The following is a 16,544-nucleotide window of genomic DNA, read 5'->3' as shown; positions in this document are numbered from 1 at the left end:
ATTTCCAAAGTATTTTCAAACATTTTCACATTGTTTAAATCTTTTATTACAAATAATCACAAATACATTAATGCCATTGCTCTCAGCACTACCGGATATACACCCAGAATGCATCTATGCAACCAATGCATTTTACCCGTATCCCTAGATTTGAGATTTCAAGCTATAGGTCAATTGATACAGAAAGTATATATTTCTTTCTTTTTAGGTTTTAAAGAAAGTAATGCATATTATCTTAACTATTATCACACCTATAGAAAGTACCACATGATGTTCTGTATAACTTCTGCAATGTAAAGAATCAGTGAAGAAAAGTATCAAGACTCGAACATAGATGAGCTGGTGGACAAAACAACATCCAAAGGGGAGACCTCCTACGTGTTCTAGATATACTCGTTGGAAGAATAACTGTAAATACTACCTGGGTGCTCTCCCCTGCAAAAAGGAAAGAACAATAGTGCTTCCATAACATTACTAAAAAACCCTCATAGATAACCAAAGTCTGTTTTTAGATCCAATTCAACTAATAGCTGCTTGCAAGCTAAAAATGTATATATACCTGAAGAATACTAAGCATGCTTCATGTCACTATATTTCTCAATTGCTCCATTTTTAAAGAACCAAAAAAATAGTTTTAACCATAGTTCTGTTTTCTCAGCACTTTCTATGCATCACAATTAGATAGAAGTCCAAAATACACGGAGTGAGAGCAATCCAGTCACCATTGTTAAACACCGTTCACATGTCAGGCAGACCTAATTCAGGCACACAGTAACTGTTGGTATCATCATTCAAGAAGTACTTTCTGTACGTGTTCATGTGCAAGACATTCCCTTCTCTTTAACCTCCATTGCTTCTTCGTTCTTGTAACTGGGAACTGCTAATTCTGAACCCTGGCATTATTTTCTCAGACCTCAAATATAATCCCCCATCAAAGATTCCCTCTTAAAAAGCGTGTGCAGGCTTGTAAGGCTGTTTAACTGAGAATCTGATAATTCATGATTGGTAAAAACTGTATCATACCATTCATATGACGCAGAAGAGTAAACTCTCCCATTTCTAAATATCAACCTTTCTATATAGAGCACTATCACCGAAGGCCATGTGACTTTGCTGGCTTTGACAGGGAAAAATGTAAAGCGCTCCCACTCATATTCATAAAGATGAACAAATGACTTACCCCTGATAATGTTCTTTCGAATTGTTGTTCTTCCTGCGTATTCCTCATCATTGATATACTCTGATATCCTGCTTGCATCTTCGGAAACCTTTCACAGCAGAGGGCGCCATGCATTGTCGGCGATGGCGTGCCCCTCGATGGCCTCCATCTGTCCTCAACTATGACGTCAGCGTCAGTATAAATGGCATGCACCACACTCGTTGCCTCAGTTCATGCGTTTCCTCTCACCAGCACAGCGGACTCGAAGATAAGAAAGGCGTGAGCATTAAACGGGAGGAAGCTGTAAATTACAGACACTTTCTCCTGGTAAGCTGCGAGGTACAATGAGGAATATGTGGGAGGTACATCCAGTTGAAAGAACATTACCAGGGGTAAGTAATTTATTTTTCAAAGGTATTGCGTCCTCCCAAGTATTCCTCATCTTTGATAGACTCCCATAGCAGTACCTTGTAGGAGGTGGGAAAGGATAATGTATCTCTAATTTATGCTGTGTAAGACAGCTTTTCCAAATCTGGTGGCCTGAGCAATAGTGTGAAGACCAGGTGGCAGCACTGCAAGTATCTTGTACTGGTACCTGTCATGAATCCTGCAGAGGCCTCACCAAACCCTAGCCTAAAGTCTCCTCCCATGTGGCCAGGGGAAGGCAGCCCCTACCTGATCCTAACACTGGGGGTGGCATCAGAGGGGAGGTTCACATGCACGGAGACGGATATCAGGGGAAGTGTTGACTCGTCTAAGAAGGTCGCGGTATTCATCTTCTTCTTCGGATGAAAGTCAAATAATTCCCAGATACCTAATGGCATGCTATCAGTGTACAGGTCCCTCCCATATATCTACTCAAAGAACCTGTCCTGGAAAATCATCTAGACAGAATAAGGTTGGTGCCTCTGCGGGTTCAAGAACTAAAAGTACAGTCTTTGAGTTATACTACTCCACTTTAATTAGAAGTTCTCACTCTAAGGGGGAATCACAAACCTTTTTTACAATCTCCCCTGTCTTTAATAATTCTCAGTAAAATGGAACAAACTATCTTACTTACCATAATACTTATGGTACTGGGACAAGGAAGAGGAGCCCAGAGACAATGAGGATTCAAAGTGCTTTTTGTCAAAAGGTGCGGTCTAGATGTTGCAGACCAAGGCACCTGAGCGGGACATTTAACTCCCAAAATGAGGCACAGCTGAAGGAAAGAGGTGAAGGAGAGGAAGACAGTGAAGGAGCTGTTAAAGGCTGTGCAGAAGGAGTAGCTGTGAAAGCAGAGTCTGTCCGAGGTGCAGGAGCAGCTATGGAGAGAAGAATTCTAGTGAAAGCCACCACGAAGAGCGAAGGTGAGAAGTGCAGAGTACTCACAGTGGGAAGTGGTGTGTCAAGAAGAAGCCCAGCTAATGAGGAGACATGCTCCAAATTCAGCACACAGCATATCAGTGAAGCGGTGGAAGATCAACAGAGCTGTCAGATCTCCATAAGACAGATGTACGACTTACCGAGGGTAGGCTTAAGCCTAGGGCAAGGCAGAGAGAGCGGGCAGGACACCAGAGGTCTGCTACAACACCTGAACGTGAGTGGGAGCTGCCGAAGAAAGTCGGTGAGTTGGCTAAATGCTAAAGCTGACCCAGGGGCGCTCTGCACAAGAAAGTTAATAAAACCTAACAATTTTGAATACTGAACAATTAATGAAGCCTAGTAGAAACTGAGTAACTTTTAAAACTGAACATTTAAAACAACAGAGCAGAGTTGGCAAGCACGAAAGTTCCCTTATAGGGAATTACCATTGGGTAAAGCTTATAACCAACATGACCAACTACCAAGAGGCTGTGAGAAAACCCTATTAAGATTACCATTGTGGAAAGCTTATAATCAGCATTGCCAACAGCCAAGAGGCTTTGTGAAAAACACAATAAACCAACAAAGGCATCAATCCCCTTCTAGGAGATATACATTGGGAAAAGCTTATATCCAGCATTGTCAACAGCCAAGAGACACTGAAACCATACAGAGGCGACAAGGGCACAACTCTCCCTTTCTGGGATATCAACTGGAGGAAACTCGTAACCTAAACTGCCACCAGTCCAAAGGCTGCGAGGAAGCTACTAAGAAACATTTTAAGAATAATTCTTCTATATCAAGTTCTCAGTGTGGCGAAAACTGGAACGCACATTAGGAAGAGTCAAGAGACTATAAAAAAGGCAGTTGTTTAATCCTCCTTCCAAGAGAGATTGGTGTGGAGAATCTTGGAATCAATATTGCAATCAAGTTTGAATAATGTTGTCAGAGTTTTCTTCCTGGCAGCTGAGTATACCAGGAAAGGGATTATAGTAGTTAGTCCTGGCAGGTGACTAAACCAGGAAAGAAGAAGATGATTTGATTAAATATATTTGTGGCAAAGAGGTGTGGTGGAAAGACCTTGGGCCTCATTACACGTTATGCGGTAAGGGATTACCGGCACTGGTAAGGGCACCGGTGCCCTATGGTGGCTCAAATGGGAATGGGGAATGGTTCCCGGAATGGGGACTTACCGGTCCTGCAAAGGTTGGAATAGACCGGTAAGTCCCTATTCCAGGAACCCGGACTCTGACGGCGTTAGGGGGTAGCCATTGCGCTAATAGCACCATGGCTTCCGCCTACCGTGTAATGAGGTCCATTGTGTTGAATCAAATAACGTATTTACTTTAGCATTTGTTTGACAAGCTGTGGCATCACCAAGAGAAGCTGAAGTGCTATCCTGACAAAAGTAGTTAATTTGAAGAAAGTGCGATATGCTAATAATTGTTGACCATTTTTCAAAGAACAATTACTTTGGTTTTGAAGTTGTGTTATGAAAGAAAGACATTTATCTTTCCTAGAAGTATATTGTGGAAATCATCAGTTGTTTTTGAATTCGCAGCAAGCATTTGTGGAAAAGACATTTGCTGTGTCACAGGGAAGGACACAGTGGTTGCAAGAGACTTTTTGTGTTATTTTGAATATATGGAGGTGGGCAGGGTCGAGGCAGTCAATCACTTGCCTAGATTTGATGTAAACAAAGTTTACTGGCCCACCGTCATCTCCACCATATGGCGAACAGCGAATTGGTGACGTTAGGTACCAGTGGAGCACAAATTATGTTACCAATTGGGAACTGGATATAGAATCGAATGTACAAAAGCTTACCTTGGCAAAATGGAATGTTAGGGGCTTTGGTATGTTGACCCATAACCTGAGTTTGATGGAGACCTGAAATGCTTATTCAATTGTATGTTTTCAAGAAACTTGTGCGATGGAGGATTAGGTTTGGGATGGTCACCTTACCTTCCAACAGGGTGTGTCCAGAATAAATGGAGGACGTCATTCTGGGGGTGTATGTATTAGCATCAAGCATGGGGTGGGCATAACAGGGTTTGATCTTGAGTGGCTTCAAGGGCGTGTTAGGGGTTGACCTAGAGCTGGGATTTAACTCGGTATAGAAAAATACTTTGGTTATTGTGTACTGGCACCCTTCCCACTGTGAATTAGCTCTTATTTTTGGGACTTTAGAGAAGATTCTCAAAGCTTATAAGGTAGAATTATTAGACTGTGAAATGTTAATCGTTGGGGGTTTTAATTCTCATTGTTTGCCTCTCACTATGGTTCTGGATAGACTTGGACCTAACAAGCAAATATGTATTACTCTAAATCGAACATGGAATACAATGGAGGGAGTTTTGGGAAGGCTGGGGCCTCCAAATTCTCAATGGTCAGGCTTCGGGAGATCTACCTCCGAATCCTACCTGGCATAGAAATTTGTTATCTTCATGGATAGACTATAAAGTAATTTCAGAAGGCTTGCTCATTGAACTAAATTGGTTTGAAGTGGTCAATAATTCATTCAGTGATCATGATATAGTGGTTTTAAACCTCAATACGAAGATCAATTTACCCAAATTAAAAACCTGTAGAAAAAATGAACAGATATTAGCTGGAACTTGAAAAGCCTTGAGAACATTAATAGGCTTATTGAGGACTTCTGGCAAGATACTACATCGCCCAATAGAATTAGGGATTTGGGAGTAGAGAGTTTTTCTCATTTTCATAATGGATAAGGTTTTGACTGTGAAATGTGTCTCTGTTCAAACCGTCCCCATACTTATGTAAGGGAGCTTCAGACAAGGAAAAATGTAATGCGCTAAACAATTAGGGAATTACGTCTAGGGCTATCCTGTGAGAAAGAAAAAAACATTCCAATTAGAAAAGAAAAACAAGCCTATAAAAAATGGGTTCCAAGTCATAGGTACCTATTGTTACACAGAGACAGGGATGCAATGCTAAAGGCAGTCCTGCAAAAAAATAGTAAAACTTGTAAAAACTTTTGGAACATCATTAATAAACGAAACAGCAAGGTTGACTCAGAGATGATAAATCCGGTCCCTGAAGAGGCCTGGACTAAACACTTCACAGAGTTATGTAAACAAGTGAATTCCTAAACCATTATTATTGTTTGTAATTCACGTGCCTCAGGTCCTAATGGTTTGTGCAACCTGGTATTGAAATAGGACACTGAATTATGGGCCCTGATGTTGCACATTCTATTTCAAAACATTCTAAACAATAACACTCCTCCATTCTCATGGCAAACTTCCATAATAGTTCCAGTTTTTAAGGCGAGAGTCATCTTGAGCCCTCAAGCTACTGGCCGATCGCTTTACTGGATGTAGAGATCAACATTTTTGCTAGATGTGTATTAAAAAGTATAGAGGATTGGAATATTGCCACAGGACGATTATCTAAGTTCCAGACAGGCTTTAGGAACGCCACTGGAACAGGTGCCAGTGGCTTGCTTATCCAGTCTCTAAATTATCAGGCTAGCGTTTAGAGCAGGGGTGCACAACTGATTTTGACAGAGGGCAGAAAGTACCTTACATGAGGGCTATAGTGGGCCGAAAAGTAAAAGTGGGCAGGGCGGTAGGCGGGACATGTCAGGAGGCTTTTTCAACCCCCAATTTGTATTAAACACATGGAAAAAGATATGTTTTTGAGGGGTAACGATTTTTATTGCATTTCAAACTTACATTTTGTACTACACATTTTCCATTGCTATCATTTATTTAGATTTAGGTATTGTATATCGTCTGTTTAATTAAATTATATATATTTTATTGACCCTTGATTGGACATTCCGTTATTTTGGACTGCTATAGTTTGCTGTTTGGGTTACCCAAGAGGAGTATGGCCTTCGTTGAGTCAGGTTTCCTCAAAAAAGCAAAGGATGTACATCTCCTAACTGTGCCTGTTTTAGCTTTATTATTGAGTTCACTCTTGGAGTGCAACACTATGCCCCATGGCTCCCATCCCCAACCAAACACTATGTCCCATGGTCCCCTCACCCCCAACCAAACACTATGCCCCATGGCTCCCATCCCCAACCAAACACTATGCCCCATGGCCCCCTCACCCCCAACCAAACACTATGCCCCATGGCCCCTTCACCCCCAACCAAACACTATGCCCCATGGCCCCCACCCCCAACCAAACACTATGCCCCCTGTCCCTCACCCCCCAAGCAAACACTATGCCCCATGGCCCCCTCACCCCCAACCAAACACTATGCCCCATGGCCCCCTCACCCCCAACCAAACACTATGCCCCATGGCCCCCTCACCCCCAACCAAACACTATGCCCCATGGCCCCCTAACCCCCAACCAAACACTATGCCCCCTGTCCCTCACCACCAACCAAACACTATGCCCCATGGCCCCCTCACCCCCAACCAAACACTATGCCCCATGGCCCCCTCACCCCCCTAACCCCCAACCAAACACTATGCCCCATGGCTCCCACCTCCAACCAAACACTATGCCCCCTGTCCCTCATCCCCCAAGCAAACACTATGCCCCCTGTCTCTCACCACCAACTAAACACTATGCCCCATGGCCCCCACCCCCAACCAAACACTATGCCCCCTGTCCCTCACCGCCAACCAAACACTATGCCCCATGGCTCCCAACCCCAAACAAACACTATGCCCCATGGCCCCCTCACCCCCAACCAAACACTATGCCCCATGGCTCCCACCCCACCCAAACACTATGCCCCATGGCTCCCAACCCCAAACAAACACTATGCCCCGTGGCCCCCTCACCCCCAACCAAACACTATGCCCCATGGCCCCCTCACCCCCAACCAAACACTATGCCCCCTGTCCCTCACCCTCCAAGCAAACACTATGCCCCCTGTCCCTCACCCCCCAAGCAAACACTATGCCCCCTGTCCCTCACCCCCAACCAAACAGTATGCCCCATGGCCCCCTCACCCCAACCAAACACTATGCCCCCTGTCCCTCACCGCCAACCAAACACTATGCCCCATGGCCCCCTCACCCCCCCTAACCCCCAACCAAACACTATGCCCCATGGCCCCCTCACCCCCAACCAAACACTATGCCCCAAACACACTCAAGCATGCACCCATACAGACTTAACCCCCCACCCCCCAAATCAACACACACACAAACATGCACCCATACAGACCCGAACCCCCACCCCCCAAATCAACACACACACAAACATGCACCCATACAGACCCGAACCCCCCACCCCCAACTCAGCACACACACACACTCAAGCATGCACCCATACAGACCCGAACCCCCCACCCCCCCCAACTCAGCACACACACAAACATGCACCCATACAGACCCAAACCCCCCACCCCCCCAAATCAGCAAACTCTCAAACAAGCACCCATACAGACCCGAACCCCCACCCCCCAACTCAGCACACACACAAAGATGCACCCATACAGACCCCAACCCCCCACCCCCAACTCAGCACACACACACACTCAAGCATGCACCCATACAGACCCAAACCCCCCCACCCCCCAACTCAGCACACACACAAACATGCACCCATACAGACCCGAACCCCCACCCCCCAACTCAGCACACACACAAACATGCACCCATACAGACCCGAACCCCCCACCCCCTCCCAACTCCAAACCCCCACCCCCAACTCAGCACACACACACTCAAGCATGCACCCATACAGACCCAAACCCCCCACCCCCCCAACTCAGCACACACACACAAACATGCACCCATACAGACCCGAACCCCCACCCCCCCAAATCAGCAAACTCTCAAACAAGCACCCATACAGACCCGAACCCCCACCCCCCAACTCAGCACACAAAAAACATTCAAATCAAAACATTCATACACATCCGACACCCCCGACCCCCGCATCTCAACATACACACAAAATACATTCAAATACAACCATTCACACCCCCCACATCTCAACATACACACAAAATACATTCAAATACAAACATTCATACACATCCGACACACTCCCCCACCCCCGCATCTCAACATACACACAAAATACATTCAAACACAAACATTCATACACATCAGACACACCCCCCCACCCCCGCATCTCAACATACACTCAAAATACATTCAAATACAAACATTCATACACATCCGACACACCCCCCACCCCCGCATCTCAACATACTCAAAATACATTCAAACACAAACATTCATACACATCCCACACACCCCCCCACCCCCGCATCTCAACATACACTCAAAATACATTCAAACACAAACATTCATACACATCCGACACACCCCCTCACCCCCGCATCTCAACATATACACAAAATACATTCAAACACAAACATTCATACACATCCGACACACCCCCTCACCCCCGCATCTCAACATATACACAAAATACATTCAAACACAAACATTCATACACATCCGACACACCCCCCCACCCCCGCATCTCAACATACACTCAAAATACATTCAAACACAAACATTCATACACATCCGACACACCCCCTCACCTCAACATATACACAAAATACATTCAAACACAAACATTCATACACATCCGACACACCCCCCCACCCCCGCATCTCAACATACACTCAAAATACATTCAAACACAAGCATTCATACACATCCGACACACCCCCTCACCCCCGCATCTCAACATACACTCAAAATACATTCAAACACAAACATTCATACACATCCGACACCCCCCCCCACCCCCGCATCTCAACATATACACAAAATACATTCAAACACAAACATTCATACACACAAACATAAAGCAAAACAAACCCAACACACAAACACAAACAGACCACTTACCGGAGACGTGCTGGAAGGCAGGCAGGCAGGTAAGCTGGAAGTCGCTGGAATCGCACTACGGTTGGCATGGTCCAAGGCTGAAATGCCTTCCGGCATCAAGCCTTATGGGCTACGCCAGCCGTAGTGCTGGCCCTCCATTGGTGCAGCACACACGCATTACGTGGCTCGTAGGAGCGACGTGATGCGTGTGTGTGCTGAGCTAATGAGGGCCAGTGTTTTCACCGGCCCGGAAGACAACAAAGACTTTCCTAATGGAGGGCGGCCGCGGGCCGCCCTCCATTAGGAAAGTCTTTGTGCCTCGCGGGCCGGTCAAAAGGGCATGGCGGGCCGCAACTGGCCCGCGGGCCGTATGTTGTGCACCCATGGTTTAGAGGAAGGACCCTATATATGTGGCGAGTGTTCACTTGAACCTCTGAGGTGGTACCTACCTAAAGACATTTTGGACATTCTGATTCAATTACAGATTGATACTGTGGTAAAGGTGAGGCTAAATTTAAATTGAGAGGTCTCTAATCCCATATAAATAGACCGTGGTTTGAGGCACGGGTGTATATTGGCCCCCTGCCTCTTTAATTTATACCTCACGGACTTGGGTGAGTATTTGGGGGAAGCATCATTTGCAGCCCCGAGGGTAAATGGGGACCGTTGTTTCTGGGTGGCTTACGTAGATGGCCTTTTGCTTATAGACACGACACTGATAGGCCTACAGAGACCTTTGAACTATTTTGAAGAATATGTAAAAACGAATAGTCTGATGGTGAACGCAAATAAATCCAGGGTCCTGTGTTATAAGGGAAGGAAACATAAATCAGCACACTTTAAGTGGGTAATGGGCTCATCTAGATTATCTGTTGTTCCCACAGTGAAATATTTAGGATTTGGGAAAACTAGGCCAATGAAGTACAATATCAGGAAGACGGCACTCTGGGTCAAAGGTAGAGAGTACCGGGCCATATGTATTATATCAGGAAAAAATACTGTTGTTTTACTCTGCAGCCTTTGGTGCATTTCTTTACATGTAAAGTTGTCCCTATTATGTGGTCTAGAAGTTACTTGTATGTATGAGAAATTGGAGTTGGGAAAATTGGAGGCACTGATTCGGAGGAAAGTACTGTCTTTACCAACCTGTGTGCCTATAACCATGCCTTGTTTTCAACTGGACCTTGTTTTCAACTGGGCCTAAACTCATTGGTCTCTTTGGTGCAACTGAAGATCTTGCTATTATACCGGAAATTGTTTGTAAGTGAATCAAACATGTTGTACGCACTAATGGGAGGGTAGATGGAGAGTTTGCAGGGGGAGCCCTTCTGTTCCTTTAAAGAGAATTGTCGATTCATTATGAAAAAATATGAGTTGACCCTTGAGGCCTTGCTAAATAATCTGGTTCAGGTGAACAGGAAAATCCTGGACCAAGATAGTATCCGGACTTGTGATGAGAGGAGCAAGTATAAGTAATATAAAGAAATAAGTGTTGAGTTAAAAAAAGGGGATCTCTTATGAATTACCTGAAACAATGTCTGGATAGTCACTAAAGCATCTGATGATTTTATATGCACCCTGGAAATTAGGGAAGAATTATTTAGTCGATTTGTGTACAAAATTGTATCTTTAAATGGTGCAATATTTTTGCAATATATTTTGCAAGGTAGTCCTACTCCTATGTTAATTAGTGTTGTGCAATTTTTCAAGAAAGTGAAGATTATTTAATACATTTTACTAATTTATATACATTCTAAGGTGTTGAATTTGTTATATGATTTATATGACTAATGTAATGGATTGTATGGTGTATAAGGTTTGTAACATGTACAATAAAAAAAAGTTAAGAAACATTTTCAGAATCATTTTTCTATATCAAGTTCTCAGTTTGGGAAAACTGGAACGCAATTATCAAGAGTGAAGAGACCATCAATAAAAGCAGTTATTGTTTAATCCTCATTCCAAGAGGGATTGGTATGGAGAATCTACGAATCAATATTGCCATCAAGTTTGAATGAAGTTGTAAGAGTTTCTTCCTGGCAGGCGAGTAGACCAGGAAAGAAGAAAATGGTTTGATTAAATATATTTGTGGCAAAGAGATGTGGTGAAAAGATATTTTGTTGAATCAAAGAACTTATTTACCTTATCATTTGTTCGACAAGCTGTGGTATCACCAAGAGAAGGTTATATATACACTTATAATTGTTGATTTTATTTTAAAGAACAATTACTTTGGTTTTGAATTTGTGTTATGAAAGAAAGACATTTACCTTTTCTAGAAGGATACTGTGAAAATCATCCGTTGTTTTTGAATTTGGAACAGACATTTGCTGCGTCACTGGGAATGACACAGTGGTTGGATGAGACTTTTTGTGTCATTTTGAACGGAACTTTTGCTCAGAGTATTCCTGAATTGAACAAGGTGAAAGTAGTCCAATCCTGATCACAAGGAGTGCTTTCAAAACCCTTTAAATTGGAACTGAAAAACTCTTTTTTTAACCAAAATTAGCCATACATTCCTTGTATAATTTTGTTGTATGTATAAGTGTGAGGGTTAGATAACCTTTGGACACTAGGTCACGCTCTGAAACACTTGTGCACGAGCGCGATAGAAATAAAATATCAATATCAATATCAATTTCTTTAGTTTTAGTTTCCTTGTTAGGATAGGTAAGGAAGGGTTTTTAATCCCATCCTTTTTCATTTAATAAATGGCAAACCTCGAGAAAACCTTACCTTTGTGTCCGTTCCGCATTTCTGATGTCTCACACACCCCTCTCTGAAGGGCAGAGGAAGTAACCACCTATCTAGTAGAATGTGCCCTTAGACCTTCGAGGACTTCTTTTCAATGTCAGATTGTAGAATTCAGAAATGCACAGGATTATCCACTGATACAGGGTCTGTTTTGTAACCGTCTGTCCTATCCTATGGCCCGTATAGCCGACAAAAGGCTGATCATCCCGTCTTAGTTTAGAGAGCCTGTTGATATAAAATCTTAACACTCTCTTAGGGTCCAGTCTATGGAGTCTTTCCTCCTCTTTAGATGGAGGAGGAGGGTTGAAAGAAGGCAAAACAATGTTCTGCGCCAAATGGAATTATGAAACTACCTTGGGTAGAAAAAAAGGCAAATCCCTCAAAATTACCTTGTCTTTAAAAAAAGACCATAAAAGGTTGTTTAGATGACAAGGCCTGAAACTTACTAACCATGCCGAGGTAATGGCTGTCAAAAACACTGTTTTTAAAGAAAGCATCCTGAGAGGACAGGAATGCAAAGGCTCAAAAGGAGCAACCATCAGGAAACTCCAGACTAGATTGAGGTCCCACACCGGAACAATAAAGGGAACCAGCGGGAAGCTATTAGTCAACCCTTTCAGAAATTGGATCAAAGTAGGGACTTTGAAGTAAGAGCCCTGTTCCGGCGAATTCTTGAAAATGGACAGTTCAGCCTGCTAGCCCTTAGCCGTAGAAACTTGAAGCCAGGACGTTCTTCCCCCGCACAGAGTGCAGAAAGGCCATCAGTGCTAGTCCAACAGAGACCAGCGTCTGTTGATCATCAGATCATTGGTATGTGCCCCCCAACCTGTGAGGGAGGCATCCGTAACTACCATAATCTCTGGCCATGGTTACCAAAAAGGTTCCCCTTTCAACACGTTCTTCTTGCAGGCCCACCACAGAAGATCCTGTGTGACTTTGCTCGGGACCTGAATCAGGTCCGTCATTCTGCTGGAGAACTGTGACCATTGGGATCTGAGGGCCCACTGAAAGGATCACATCCTCAGATGGGTTTTTGGCAGTAGAAAAATGCATGACGCCATGAGGCCCAGCAACCTAAGGAAATCGAAGGCCGGTTGACGTTGGGCACTCTCAAACTTGCTTAGTATCTGCGAAATGTGAAGAACCTTTACTTCGGGTGGCAAAGCTTTCCCAGAGGAAGAGTCCAGTACTGCTCCAATTAATTGCAACTTTTGGGAAGGTGTCATGTGGGATTTCTTGAAATTGAGGGAGAAGCCCAGTTTGTGAAGAGAGTGGCAGGTGCTGTCTAGATGTTGCAGAGCTTGCCCAGGTGAACGGGCCCTCATCAGCAAATCATCAAGGTGGGGGGAAGATGTGGATCCCTCCACTCCTTAGATTTGCTGTAACCATCAACTTGGTGAAGACCCTTGGATGAGGTGAGCCAAAAAGGCAGAACTCGAAACGGATAGTGAGAAGTGCCAAAGACAAATCTCAGGTACTTCCCGTGCTTGTGATTTATTGGCACACAGAGATAAGCATCCTGGAGATGAAATGACACCATCCATTCCTGGAGTTGAAGGGCCTGGAGGATCTGCACAGGAGTGACCGTCTTGAACTTGTCCTTCCCGAGGAACTTGTTCAAGCATCTGAAATCCAAGATGGGTCGCAATCCTCTGTCCTTTTTCTGGATTAGAAAGTACGGTAGGTACCAGCCTTGATTCCTCTCCATTTTTGGTACCAATTTCGACTGCACCTTTCTCTAACAGGGTTAAAACCTCCTGTAGAAGGAGCAGGTCTGGTTCCTTCAAGGACTGGCCTCTTGGGGGACAGTTTGGAGTCCTTTTTAGAAAAGGAAGGCAGTAACCATGGGCAACTGTCTGCAGTGCCCAGGCATCAGAAGTAATACTTCGCCACTCTTCCAGATGCTGAGTTAACCTGACTCCTACCAGTTTTCTAGTTTAAAGCCTCAAAATGGTTTTTGAGCTGTAGAGGCTGCGGATGGCAGAGAGGCAGATGTTGTTGAAGCACCTCTGTCTCCACGCCCACGCCCATGAGGTTGTCTCCTTTGTCCTCTCTGAGAGAACTGGACTCTCGATCTTCTGATGGAAGAGTAAATCTGAAATGGCCAACCCCTCCAACCCTGAGAAATTGATCGGCCCTGCTGCCGCTGACAAATTGCAGCACTCAGAGATTCAGCAACAGCTTTAAATACATGAGTTTTCCAAACTTACTTCCGCCTTAGAACCAAAAAGCTGAGAACCCTCAAAGGGCATATCTAAAAGCCTAGCTTGCACATCAGGTACAAAACCTGACTTCCACAGCCATGCAAATCTCCTTAGAACAGTACTAGCTGTCATGGAGAGGCTGACACAATCTTCTCTGTCTAGCACATACTAAAGTGATTGGCACATGACATCTTTTCCATCTTGTATAATATTGAGGAAACCCTCTCTCTCCTGTTCTCAGGCATATGCTCCGCTGCAATAGTAACCACCTCTCACAGAGTGAAAGAAAACTTGGCCAAGGCACAAGTGTCATTAACTCCTTTTAAAGCCATGCTCCCTGATAAGAGCACTCTCTTGCCCAGAGCATCTACTCCTTTATCATCTCTGTCTGGTGGAATTGTAGGGTATGCTGCACCTTTGGAAGTTGAGGTGCATGCTTGTACCACCAACCTCTCTGGTCTTGCATGTTTTGAAAGAAACTCTGGATCAATAGAGGAGGGTCTGTACAGTTTAGTGAGGTCTTTATTCACAGCAGTGTAACAGTCTGTTTTTTTTCCAATTTCCCGGAACTCTATTTTTTACTGGAGTGTGGAATGGAAGGATGGGATCCTTTGCAGGACCTTTATCAAGGATGTCTGTTAAGGCATACTGTTTAAATTCCACAGCAGAGCTGCCCCAGCCAAGATATTCAATGACCTTTGACATGACAGCTCTGTATGATGCATCAGCATGCCCACATCCTTCAGGTGAACCAAATGTGTGTCTAGAGCACTATCATCTTTAAGGGGGTCAACCAGGTCTCTCATTCTAGATTCTTCTGAAATGATATTTTCTGGGACACAAGTTGTGCCATAATCTAGACCAAACCCGAATAATGGACTGTACTCCTCTTCTTTCTCCTCATAAATCGAGCTCATAGACTTAAAAAGTCTTTCTTGGCCTGTGGTTTAAAAGCTTTAGACGGGCTTGAAGAGGATGTTGCAGGCTTCAACAGCGTCAACCTCGACACAGAGGGGATTGACGTTGACACCTTCGATGGAGCAGATAGAAGTTTAGATGGAGTCGGCTTTGCTTTTACCTGAGGTGACAAGACCACAGGTGGTGCTTGAGGAACCTTTGAGACCTCTCTGTCTGGACTCTTGGCACGCAAACAGAGGTTTTACTCGACACCCTGTCCGGCTGACACTGCGCAATTGTGTTGAAAGCCTTTTTAGACTTTTCGGAAGACGTAGGTGCTGTCGCCTTCTTAAAAACATCCAAAATTGTTTGTTGGAATTCTTCCAACTCGGCCTTTGAAGACGTCTTTTTCCAGAAGTGTACCTGTTTTTCAATGGGAGAGGATTCTGAAGAGGTTGACGGAGATTGATGGTGCCTCTTCCTGGATTTCCTCGAGGAGGACGACAACGAGTGATGAGACCTCGACCTGGAACGCTTTACATGCTGCTGTATTTCTTGGCCCGATGAGGAAAAACCTCTCTCGAACTCTTGTCCTCCGAAGGTCTTACTTTTGACGGGGTGATTGAAGCGGACTTGGGGGAAGGCCTGCGCAGGACAAGATTCCCCTTCCTCTCATTTAAGGCCTTCACTGTCATTGACTGACAGGAACCACAGGCATGGACTTTTCGGCCCGTTCCCAAACACCAAAGGCATACCCGATGTGGATCCATTATCAAAATCTTGGAATTGCAATTGGAAAAACTTTTAAATCCCATTTTTGGGGTAGACATCCTTGAGTAAACTTGAGCACACAGTTGGAAAATAAGCAGACGTGAGTGAATCGTTTCACAGCAGCTGTGCAGAAAAACTGGACTAGGGGCAACGGGCGCGGGTCGTACCATTTATACTGATGCTGACATCATAGTCGAGAATGAACAGAGGTCATTGAGCGGCATGGCGCCCTATGCTGTGAAATGTTTCGGAAGCTGCAAGCAGGATATCCGAGTATATCAAAGATGAGGAATACGTGGGAGCACACAATCCATTCAAAATATAGATTTTTATTTAATATTGAAAGTTGAGTTTATTTTGCAAATTCAACAAATCATCATACGATCTTCCCAGCTCAAGCATCAGATATTCATGACCTCATAACCAACAATAACATTGATCTATTAGCCATCACAGAAACATGGTTACATGAAGCATCAGGCCCGCAGTTGCACTTGCACTACCACCAGGCTTCACCATACTCAGACAAGACAGACCTGAACGAATAGGAGGCGGAGTAGCCTTCATCTACAAGGAGCACCTCCACCTCCGACCTGTCAGTCACTCCTCGACCAGCAACTCTGACCT

General features: G+C 44.4%; 1 protein-coding gene across 3 annotated transcripts in view; it reads right to left on the bottom strand.

Moving 5' to 3' along the window:
* Positions 1 to 16,544, bottom strand: part of CNTNAP2 (contactin associated protein 2) — a 3,301,953-nt gene that overhangs the window by 529,642 nt on the left and 2,755,767 nt on the right. The window lies entirely within an intron of this gene.

The sequence above is a fragment of the Ambystoma mexicanum genome, chromosome 2q, assembly GCF_040938575.1.
Source record: "Ambystoma mexicanum isolate Mex_15411 chromosome 2q, UKY_AmexF1_1, whole genome shotgun sequence".
In the NCBI taxonomy this organism is placed as follows: domain Eukaryota; kingdom Metazoa; phylum Chordata; class Amphibia; order Caudata; family Ambystomatidae; genus Ambystoma; species Ambystoma mexicanum.
Note: the sequence above shows the minus strand (reverse complement) of the source record. Positions and strands in the feature narration are given on the sequence as shown.